The sequence below is a fragment of the Amborella trichopoda genome, chromosome 7 (assembly GCF_054954075.1).
Source record: "Amborella trichopoda isolate Santa Cruz 75 chromosome 7, AtrichopodaSantaCruz75HAP2 v2.0, whole genome shotgun sequence".
NCBI lineage: Eukaryota > Viridiplantae > Streptophyta > Magnoliopsida > Amborellales > Amborellaceae > Amborella > Amborella trichopoda.
Genome location: NC_142342.1, coordinates 15,001,737 through 15,012,659, shown reverse-complemented (window position 1 = coordinate 15,012,659; position 10,923 = coordinate 15,001,737).

Genomic DNA, 10,923 nt, shown 5'->3' with positions numbered 1-10,923 from the left:
ATAACTTTGTTTTTTAACATCTATCACATAGTCTAAGTGGTAGGTATTTTGGATGTAACAATCTTGGTTCAAGAGTTCTTTGCATTGAGCCCTATCATGAATGTTTCATAGTCTTTCTTATCTAATTGCACTGTCAACACGCCACACGGAGCTAGAAGCCAATTGCTTCCTCATCTCATTGTTTAACAACATTGGTTGATTCCATATGTATTTGACTTAGGGGGCGGTCTGGTTTCTAAAATGTTTAAAATTGGGATCAAAGTTTCAGTTTGTTGTATCAACTTTTCCTCAACAGTAGAATCTAAAAAAATGATGAGAATTGAGCATTTTGCTGGCTAATGAGACATCTTAATTTGAGAATTTCTGTCCGTGTAGGTAGTGTTTCTTCTCTTAATGCTAAACATCTGAATTTTTCATATATCATTCTAATGATATTATTGGATAATATTAATGTACTATTGGATAACTGGATAAGTATTTTGTATGAAGTGTAGAGATTCTGGGGAGCTTGCCAAATTGAGCCATGAAACTGAATTTTGTGCTACTGTACTCCACAAAGAGAGTTTACAATAAGATTATGCACTATTAGTACGATGAGGTCACAATTATTTTCATCCATTAGATGTTAAATCAGGTGGTTAGGGGTATGCCATTGATTGAGCTCAAAGTATTATGACAATCATTTTTTTTTATGATAGAAGTTTGATGAATTGTGTGACACTCCAAACTATTAGATTTCGCGTCGGTGATTGTAACTTTTTTGTGCCAATTTAATGCTCATGCCTAATACCATCCATTCCATGAAAGGAATCTTTCACCATTAAATTTGAACAATTCCAAACCATAAATTTACATTGGGAGATTGAATTGCATATAATGAAACTATTACCTTTTGTACAAAAAAGATCACAAATGCCCCAATCTTATGTAAAATTGGAGAGTTAGGGTTTGTCTATTAAAATTGGAGAGTTAGGGTTTGTCTATTATCCACGTGTCCAATATCTTTTTTTCTTTTAAGACTTTTGAGTATAACAGATAATAGTACCCCTTGTCCTCGGCTTTCACATGATAGCTAGAAGTGATTGCGACTTTTTTACACCATAAGTAACTCTTGGACATGCTTTCCCCACCAACATAACCACCACTGGCTGGTCATTAGATTTCAACAGCCAAGAGATCTCCATGCTCTTTGCCAATTCCATTTGCTCTTAATAATGATTAAAAGTGCACCTACAATTCAATCTAAACTGCTAGGCATTTCAGCCCCAAATCCTTGGCACACAACAAAAAATTGATTGTGGAGTTGACACCATGTACTGCTGTTTTAGCAAATTCCTTTACGAATATTCTTTTGGTGGTTGAAACATGGTTTCCTTTGATGCATTAGTTAGAAATGCCATTTTGGGAAAGTCAAATAAATTAGCCTAGCTGGATCATAGTGTAGTTGCATTGTGAATTTGGAAGCCCATCTAAGTTATTCCTTCCAAACATTTGCATTAAGCAATCTATTAGATTGGATATTAAAGCATCATGCTGCAATTCAATCTAATCTATTGTATCCCAAACTTGGTAAAGATCATTTCCACATCCCATGTTTGCAACGTGTCTATTTCATGAATTCATGTGATGATTGCCTCTTAGTGCATTGCAATGGCTTTTTTTAGAACATCTACGTTTTCTATGATGCTTCTCTCCATAATGACACTTTCAAATACATTTTTTTTTTAGCACCTGAACCTCTCATTTGCCATTTACAGCTGACTTTGGACAGTCCAGAAATGTAAATACACTCTCACTTGTCTGGTTAGTCTTCCCATCAAAATGCCATGGTTGGTTATAGAAGGGATATTTTTTTCACTGAGACATTTGTATTTCCTAATTCATCGTAACGAATGCCACCGGGCTCTGATTTGTGGGCTTGCCGTCATAACATTAAGGCTGTGAAACAACAAATTTGGGCCTCAATTCCACCTTCTTCTTTTTTCTACCAACATTCAATAATTTTATTCATAATTTAAAATGAAATTACATCGTCAGACATAGTAAAAAAACCAAGAGAAACGCCACCCTTTGCTAATGTATCAGCAACACCATTAGCTTCACGGTAAACATGGGAAAAATATATAGATATAGATGCAATAGCATCCATAACCTATAACCATAAAGATCGAAGTTCCCACGATATTTTTTGCTCCTTCTTGGACCACCTAATAACATTTGGAGAGTCTCCTTCAATTAAAATATTCATACCTCTAAGCAAGACACTTAATTCCATAAAATTAGCAGTGGCAGTACCAATTGGTCCTGCATAGGATAAAACAATATTTTCAAAATAATCACAAATAACACCGCCAATACCAACTGGGCCCCAGTTCCCAAAAGAGCTCTCATCAAAATAGCTCCAGACAACCTATAGGCGGAGCAAACCACAATCCCTTAGGCCGACATCTACTCACACCAAGAGAAAATAGATTAGAGAGATTGACCATAACATCAAATTTTGAGATCCCCCATCCTTCCTTAGACACCGAGAGACTTGACCAAATAGAAAGTTTGATTAAGTGGATTAACTTGTCAAAGGGCAAAACAGATCCCTCAAAAGTTCTCCTATTTCTCTTCTTCCAAACTTCCCACAAGATCAACCATTTTGCAATTTTCCATATTGCACAACCAACTTTAGGCAAAAAGGGGAGCGTGAATTGAGCAACAAAATCAAGCATAATAAGAGGCAACACTAGGGAAACTCCTACCAAATCCATCAACCAATGCCAAATTCTTGAAGTAAAGGAGCAGTAAATGAGAAGATGAGCTATTGATTCCCCGTCTTGTTTACAAAATAAACAAATGTTTGGCAGAATCTTACCCATTTTCTGAAGATTATCAATAGTTAAGATTTTGTCATGCACAACCAACCAAACAAATACTTGAACCTTATAGGGTATTGGCCATTTCCATATCTGAGCAATATTAGGATATGACCATCTCCACCGATCATGGAAAAACAAATTATAGCAAGATTTTACTGAGAAGTTACCATCACATTCAATCTCCCACACTAACATACCATCTGCATCTTGTGAAATATACACTTTGCCCAGGAGTTCCATCAGCGAGCACCATTGGGATAAATAGCAAATTATTTAAACGCCTATATTTGAGAGATATATTCCATGAATACCGCTGGCCTCTCCTTTCCACTACTTCACAAATCAAAAAATTTGGGTTAGGAACCACACAGAACAAATCAGGGAAAGCAGATTTAAGAGAAAATTCCCCAAACCATTTGTGATGCCAAAACAAAACATGTCGACCACTTCCAACATTCCACCTAAAGTAACCAGAAATCATGGGCCTGTAGTTGTAAATAGCTCGCCACATATAAGACGTCTCCTTAGCTTTACCACCACTAGCCCATAAATCATAACAATCCAACCCATATTTAAAAACCAAAACTTGGTACCAAAGATGATATTTCAAGTACGTGTTGTGCCACCACCATTTACACAAGAGAACTTGGTTAAACATTCTAACATTCTGAATACCCAATCCACCTTCACGCTTGGGGTTGCAAATTCTATCCCATCTTAACAAATGGAATTTCTTATTCTCACCATACGAACCCCAAAAAAAGTCTATTACCATCCTTTCAATTATTTTCCCTACTGAAGCTGAAATTTGGATCACTGACATCTGGTACACTGGAAGGTTGGCCAAACATGATCTTAAAAGCGTAACCCTACCATCCAAAGATCAAGTTTGACTTGCACCCTCTCAATTATCCTATCCCAAATCGTAATAGAAAATTTTAAATATGAAATTAGTAAACCCAAATATGTGATTGGAAAAGAACCCACTTCGCACCCCACTAAAACAATCAGATTATTCACCAATGATTCTGTACAATTTATACCCACTAGGGATGACTTATGGAAATTAACTTTTATCCCCAGGGTCACTTCGTAAATTTCAAGAAATCTTGCGATATTACCCAACTGTAGTGCTTTCGTATTATAAAAAATAAGTGTATCATCAACATATTGTAAGTGGGAGACCGTAATATTAGAATTTGCAATATTGAACATCGAAAAGGCTCCTACCCTTTCCACTCTAGTCAACATTAAGCTAAAACATTATACATAAATGGTAAATAAGAATGATGAGAGTGGATCACCTTGGCGAAGATCTCCAGAAGCATTGAAAAAGTCAATGGGACTCCCTTTAAAGAGAATAAAGAAATGAGCTGAAGAAAGGCAGCCAAAAATCCAACTCCTCCATCTCACTCCAAAATCCATCAACTTCAAAATATCTAACAGCACCGCTCACACCACCCTATCATATGCCCTTTCTATATCCAATTTCAGCAAAACTCTCGGCTTCTTACTTAGCACTCGAGAATGGATACATTCTTGCGCCACTAGAACACTATTAGTAATTTGACAGTCCTGAATAAAAGCAGATTGTGAGGTTAAGATGAAAAAAGGAAAGACCCTTTTGCGGCGCTCAGCAAGAATTTTATAAACACTCGATAACACAAGTTGATAGATATGATATCTGTAAGCTTAGAGATCACATATTTTTTCATAATCAAGGTCAGAAAGGTTGAGTTAATTCCTTTAATAATATGACATATAATGAAGATTTGTTTTACCAGCAACAGTAATTCATCCTTAACAATATTCTAAAATTTACGGAAAAAAATTAAAGGGAAACCATCTGGGCCTAGCACCTTGTTACCGGGCATTGCAAAAACTGCATTTTTTAGTTCCTCAATGGTGATCTCCTTCTCCAAGAAATCTAAATGCTCCACATCCAAAGTCTTAAAAGGAACATTAGCGAAGTTGGGAGTCAAGGTCACCTCTTTAGAAAAGGCATTCTTGAAATGATGTATAATTCTCAACTCCATAGCAGGACTATCATCATAATCAATCCCATGAATGGTCAGATCCGAAATATCATTATGTCTTCTCCTAGTATTAGCAATAGTATGGAAATACTTAGTGTTAAGTTCTCATTCCTTCAACCACTTATTTCTCAATCTTTGTTTCCAATAGATATCATCTGATCTTCGTAACTCCTCTAACTCCTTAAGTTTCACACTATGTTCAATCACTGCTTGCTCCGTAAGCATACCATTCACTTGAGTGTTAAGATCCAAACCTCAACCTCAGCTAGAAGCCCCCTCAATCTTAGCCTTTAGATCAACCTTATTCTCTTTCTTCTATGGAATTAGTTTATATTTGACATTAAGTAGTTTTTTATGAAGTTGGAAATCCATGGAACCAATGACCTCAGAATCTAATCAAGTCCTACTAATAAGATCAACCACCTTTTTATCTTCCAGCCAACTTAATTCAAATCTAAAAGGTTTTAGTCCACCTCTAAGACTCCCCGTATTAAGAAGAATGACAAGTGATCGGAAGATAATCGTACCACAGATTTGATATAAACGAGAGGAAAAGAGTCTACCCATTCTGCCGCAATCAAGAACCTATCCAATTTTGACATCGTAAGATTACCTACACTATTATTGGACCAAGTGAACCTAGAACCAATAATAAGAGGATCTAAGAAGGCATTATCTTCAATGAACTTGTTAAACCTTCTCATAGAAGAATTAATAGGATAGTCTGCTAAACATTCATCAGGCCGCCTAAACCGATTAAAATCCCCCCCAATTACAATCGGGTAAGACACAAAATGAATGACCTCATACATATCATTAATAAATCTCACTTTTAAAGAAGAGATAGAAGGCCCATAACCATTCATAAAGCCCCAAGAAAAACCCTGATCAGGACACATAAAACCCAAAAGCAATAAGTTATCTTTAACCACAGACTCAAAATTAGAAACCACTAAAGGATCCCAAAGGATCCAAATCCCACCAGAGTTTCTAACAGTATTAATCCCACAAAAACAGACCGGCCTTAAGCCTAAACTTCCCTAGCCTCAGAAATAGTATGATTGGGAAGTTCAGTCTCCTGTAAAGCCAAAATATCAGGTTTAAACTTAGAAACTAAAAACAAAACATCCATTCTCCTCCTGGGGTCACCTAGCCCTCTTACATTCTAAGACAAAATATTCATCAAAAAGAAGAGGGAAGAAAGGAAGAAGAACCTGGCCCAGACGAAGCACCCAAAAAGTAGGCTTCTTCCAGCATCATGGATTCCAGGTAATTTTCATCTACAAAAGACTCAGAAGCGTAATGAAATTGCACCATCTCTGGGTCACAAAAAGCAATCGCCGCAGCAACCAGAAATCCTCCCTTAAGGACACCACATGCTTTCAATCTTGCCGATGAAGGCACCATACACTTAAAAACCTTCTTCTTTTTCTCCGATGCTGGCGCTTTACCTGCCGAGGTGCTGACCACAATATTTTTTGAGAGACTCAGTCACATTTTGCTCCACCTTATCAACTACCGCACACTTTGCCTTTCGACGTTTTCTTATCTCCTCCATCGCCACAGTAAGAGGAACATCCTCCATGCCCATGTCAACTAACATTTTTTACACTTGTATGCCTGAATGTGTGTAGGAAAGACATCAACAGTCGGGGGATTAACATCCAAAGGTAACGCCGCAGGGGACACCACCAAAGGCAACTCCAAAGGATCAAGAGCCACCTCCTCCTCTTCGAACTTGTCTGCAATCGGGGGGTTAACATCTAAATGTAGCGGCGTAGGGGGTACCACCAAGGGCATCTCCAAAGGTTCAGGAGCCATCTCCTCCTTCTGGATAACAGCAACTTCACCCTCCAAAAGTAATTGTGGCTCCTCAGGATCTACAATCACTATGGCCAAACAATTAATAATGGGTCAAACAGTGGACGACTTTTCATATGTCTCTTTTCAACAGCCAACCGAAAAAGCTGAGGATGCATCTTCAAATTGAAAAAGACAATCACAAGCAAGAAATACCAATCCAGTCCCACTTTTTTTCGATGAGCAAGAAGACACATCAAAGAAGTCATCGGAGAGGAAAAAGGCAAACAAATATGCTCAACCTTCTCCTCCAAAAGCTCCTTTGTCGCATCAAAGGTGAGAGCTGCCACATGTACGGGGAAATCATTCTCAACGATCGATTGCTGACAGATAATCTTTTTCCTCTATGAGGAAATCTCGAGATAAAAAACCACCGCCAAGAAGTCACTTTTTCACAGACGCAAAACTGAGAATGAGGTGGACCTGCACGATCACCAACTACCAGCTTGGTCCTACCAAAATGTTCCCGCGAATGATCATCCAAAATCCAATCCTTCGGGACTTTCGTAACTGCATCTGAATTTTTCACTTCTATCAATATCTTCATGTCGTCTTTCCCTCCTTTGATCAATTGTTGAGAGTTACTAATTGAATTAGAAAAACCCACTGTGAAATCAGGAAACCTTCCCACATGAATCCACCTTTTTGAAATTTTGGGAGTTACAAAATTTTGAATTTCGAATTTCCCAAAACACCGGCGGAAATGACTCTTCGAATGAGACCTCCTCGAAAAAATGGTCGGCATCTTTACTTTCTCCGGTAACTGATTGGCCTTCCAACGATGACCACCAAAAACCCTACTAGAACTCTCGATCCCCTTTGACCTACACTCACAAAAAACTTGAATATTGAAGAAATCATCTCCAATGATGAGGCAAATATACTCTGAGAAATGGGAGCCTTTAGGTAAAATCATTTAACAAGCACCCCATTACAAATAGAATTCAGAAACCAATCCCAATCCATGTCCAAATAGGATCCCAATGATCCCACAATCCTTTTAATGATGGCCAGGTTCTCAGCATGCAGAGGAATACCACAAAGACGAACCCACACAATCTCCTTTTGAATAAAGGAACCATGATTAGTTCGCTTCCATAAATCCAACAAAATAAGACTACCCCGCATTCTGCAAAAACGATTTTTGAGAGCTCTAATAACTTCATTCCTGGAACGAAGTTTAAAAACAATTTGATTCTCTCCAATAACCTTAACATCGGGACGAAAAGAAAGATTACATCACCTCTGAGCCTAGAGAGATCGAAAAAATCAAAGATAGGAGGAGAAAATGAATCTGATACAAAGATCTCGGACTTAATATTAAGCTGGTCCCATTTTGATATTTGAACTCGCACCACCGTAGGGAAAGTAGACCTACCATAATCTTCCCCCAAAACACCCACTATAGTAGCCATCTCAAGTTTACTCAGGCTCCTGCCATTGGTCTCAATTCCACCTTATCCACCTAATAATATAATATACATGCAGATTCCCCTGCATGCACATCCTCATCGAATAATAGATTAATAAATTTATTTCCAATAGGCTTTTATTTTTTTTCTTCTTATTGGTTATTTACACTCCTCATTCCTAACTTTGACATCTAACGTTCAATTGGTTATGTGCTAGAAAAATAGTGAGTAGGGTTGTTTTCTTGGTGAAATATTGGTTTTGATGTTCGATGTTCAAGCCCTTGTTCTTCTTCTTCTTTCTTCTTTATTTATTTATTTATTTTTTAAAAAAGAGTCAATTCAGACATCCAACATCCTGATGACTCTTTCACTATTGTTTTAGCATTTCACAAAAAAAAGAAAGCATAAAATAATATTTCTAAAAAACATGTAAATCTTTATTTCTTCCCATTCCTATTTCCACTATGAGAGATTGTTTGTTGAATTTTAGATTTTGATAAATTCATCATCGTCATCAAAGCCTTATTCCAATTATTTGGGATCAGTTACATGAACCATGTTCCTCCATTCACCTCTATTATAAAGAAAAATTTTATATAAGGTTGCAACCTTATAATGTAGAGCTATGGATGCACCTAAAAAATCAATCGGAAAAGGTAGTTTTAATGTTGAAAAAACCTTTGATTGATCATCTCGACATCGAGATGTATGACCATGAAAAATAAAGAGATTTTAAGTCTCAGAAATAGTGTATTTTACAACATATTATCTACACCGTCCATTTTCAAGATTTTCATATGTTTATAGATCTACTTGATTTTAACCATTTTTTAAATTTAAAATTTTATAATTAGATATAAAAATAGATTTTGAGATAATCCTAAGAACATTTTACATCAAAATTATATACCATGATAAAATTTGAAGGCGCCCCTTTCCTCTACAGCTATGGATGCATACGTATGTCAACTTCAGCCCTGTTATAAATTTATAAATGATATTTTCTATTATCGAGTGAACAAATTTTAAAGTCACTCCCTATTTTTTCCCAATATGATAAAATGAATGTGAGTATATACAATGTATCTTTTGTACATGGAGGTCACAATCATTCTTGTCCTTTAAATATCAAAATGGGTGGTTGTAAGAGTGTTATTAAATAGACACAAAGTTCAAAAAAAAAGTAAACGAACTTCGTAACTCACTTCAAGCCATCCAAATTGACATCTAATGAGTTTGAATGATTGTGACCTTCATGTACAAAAGATTAATGGTATCTTTGTAGACAATCCCAAAACTACCAATTTGTTACAAGCTACAAAATGATTTATGTTGAATGCACAGCTATAGATATGGCTTTCCAAATTTATAATTTTATACCACACAGAGATAAGATTGGGAAATAGGTTTCTATTAGTTCACAAAGTGTTTCAAACCTTGGATTGGTGGGTTGAATTGTTTACCTAGATATTCGTGTCGGCTCACTAGATCAGCGATCTGGATCTGGTTTAAGTCTATCCAAATTGGTGATCTAGAAAGATATTTTAAATAAATAAATAAATATTAAAATAGGGTTTTATGGGGTAGGGATTCAGAAATGACCTAAGAAAATATTAGACAAGCTTAGAGAGAGAGAGAGAGAAAGAGAGAGAGAGAGAGAGAGAGAGAGAGCGAGATGTTTGATTTCGTTATATTTAAAATCACCCATCTAAGGAAATTTCATATTATGTGGGATTGAGATTGATATTGATAAGTTTTCTAAACAAATATAAATCCAAAATTATTAAGAACTCTTGAATATATCTATTGGTTTTTTTGATATGGGTGTGGTTTGTATAGAGCCTGGCCTCCAAACAATCAAATTAGAGCCTACCTTCAAATAGTAGCGAGAAATGTGGTTTCAATATTAGAAATATTTATGATAGCCTTAAAATATCTTTTCATATTTATTTATAAAGTTTAGAGCTTCAAAAATTGTATAGATTGACATATCTATGAAAACTTGAAAATCTTGAAAATTTTGAAAAATGACGGTCCAAAACTGCGTTACAAAATACACTATTTCCAAAACTTGCAATCCATTTTTTTCTTATGTCCATGCATATTGATGTCGAGATGATCAATTTGAAGATATTTGGGCATCAAAACAACCTCTTCTAATAAAATTTTTGAGGTAGACTCAAATTTGATTGTTTAGAGCCTCGGCTCTATATAAACTTTTCCCTTTTGATATATGTAAGATCTATAATAAGTTTTTTATTTAATATCCCTTTCAAACGTTACATATATGAGATGAAAAAGAAAATAATATGTGTGCCCTATTTGGGTAACCATATGGGAAATGTGACTTCCTCTAGAAATAGAGGGGCATGGGCCTTTATGCATGAGGAACAAGGCCTCCTTTTAGAGAGAAGAGAGCTTCATATGGAGAGAAACATTTCGATTAAGCCTTATGTAGATTGAGAGACTGGTTTTTTGTAGAAAAATAATTCACATAAAGATTTTGAGTGGCTTCATCGTTTTAATTAGGGAGAAAGTCAGTTTTCGTTACTGTCGCTCCTCTATCTGGTGTTATCGATAATGGTTGTTAGAAAGAAAGAGAATGAAGAGTTGCATGTGGTGTCGGTTGGGAGAGTATCTTAAAAGGGTTTGTTCGGCTGGGTTTTGTCGCGAGTTAGAGATGTAACTCTATGTTTCAAACTCTATGATGTTATCTTTTTCTCTCATTTCTTTCAATCTTTATTTTTT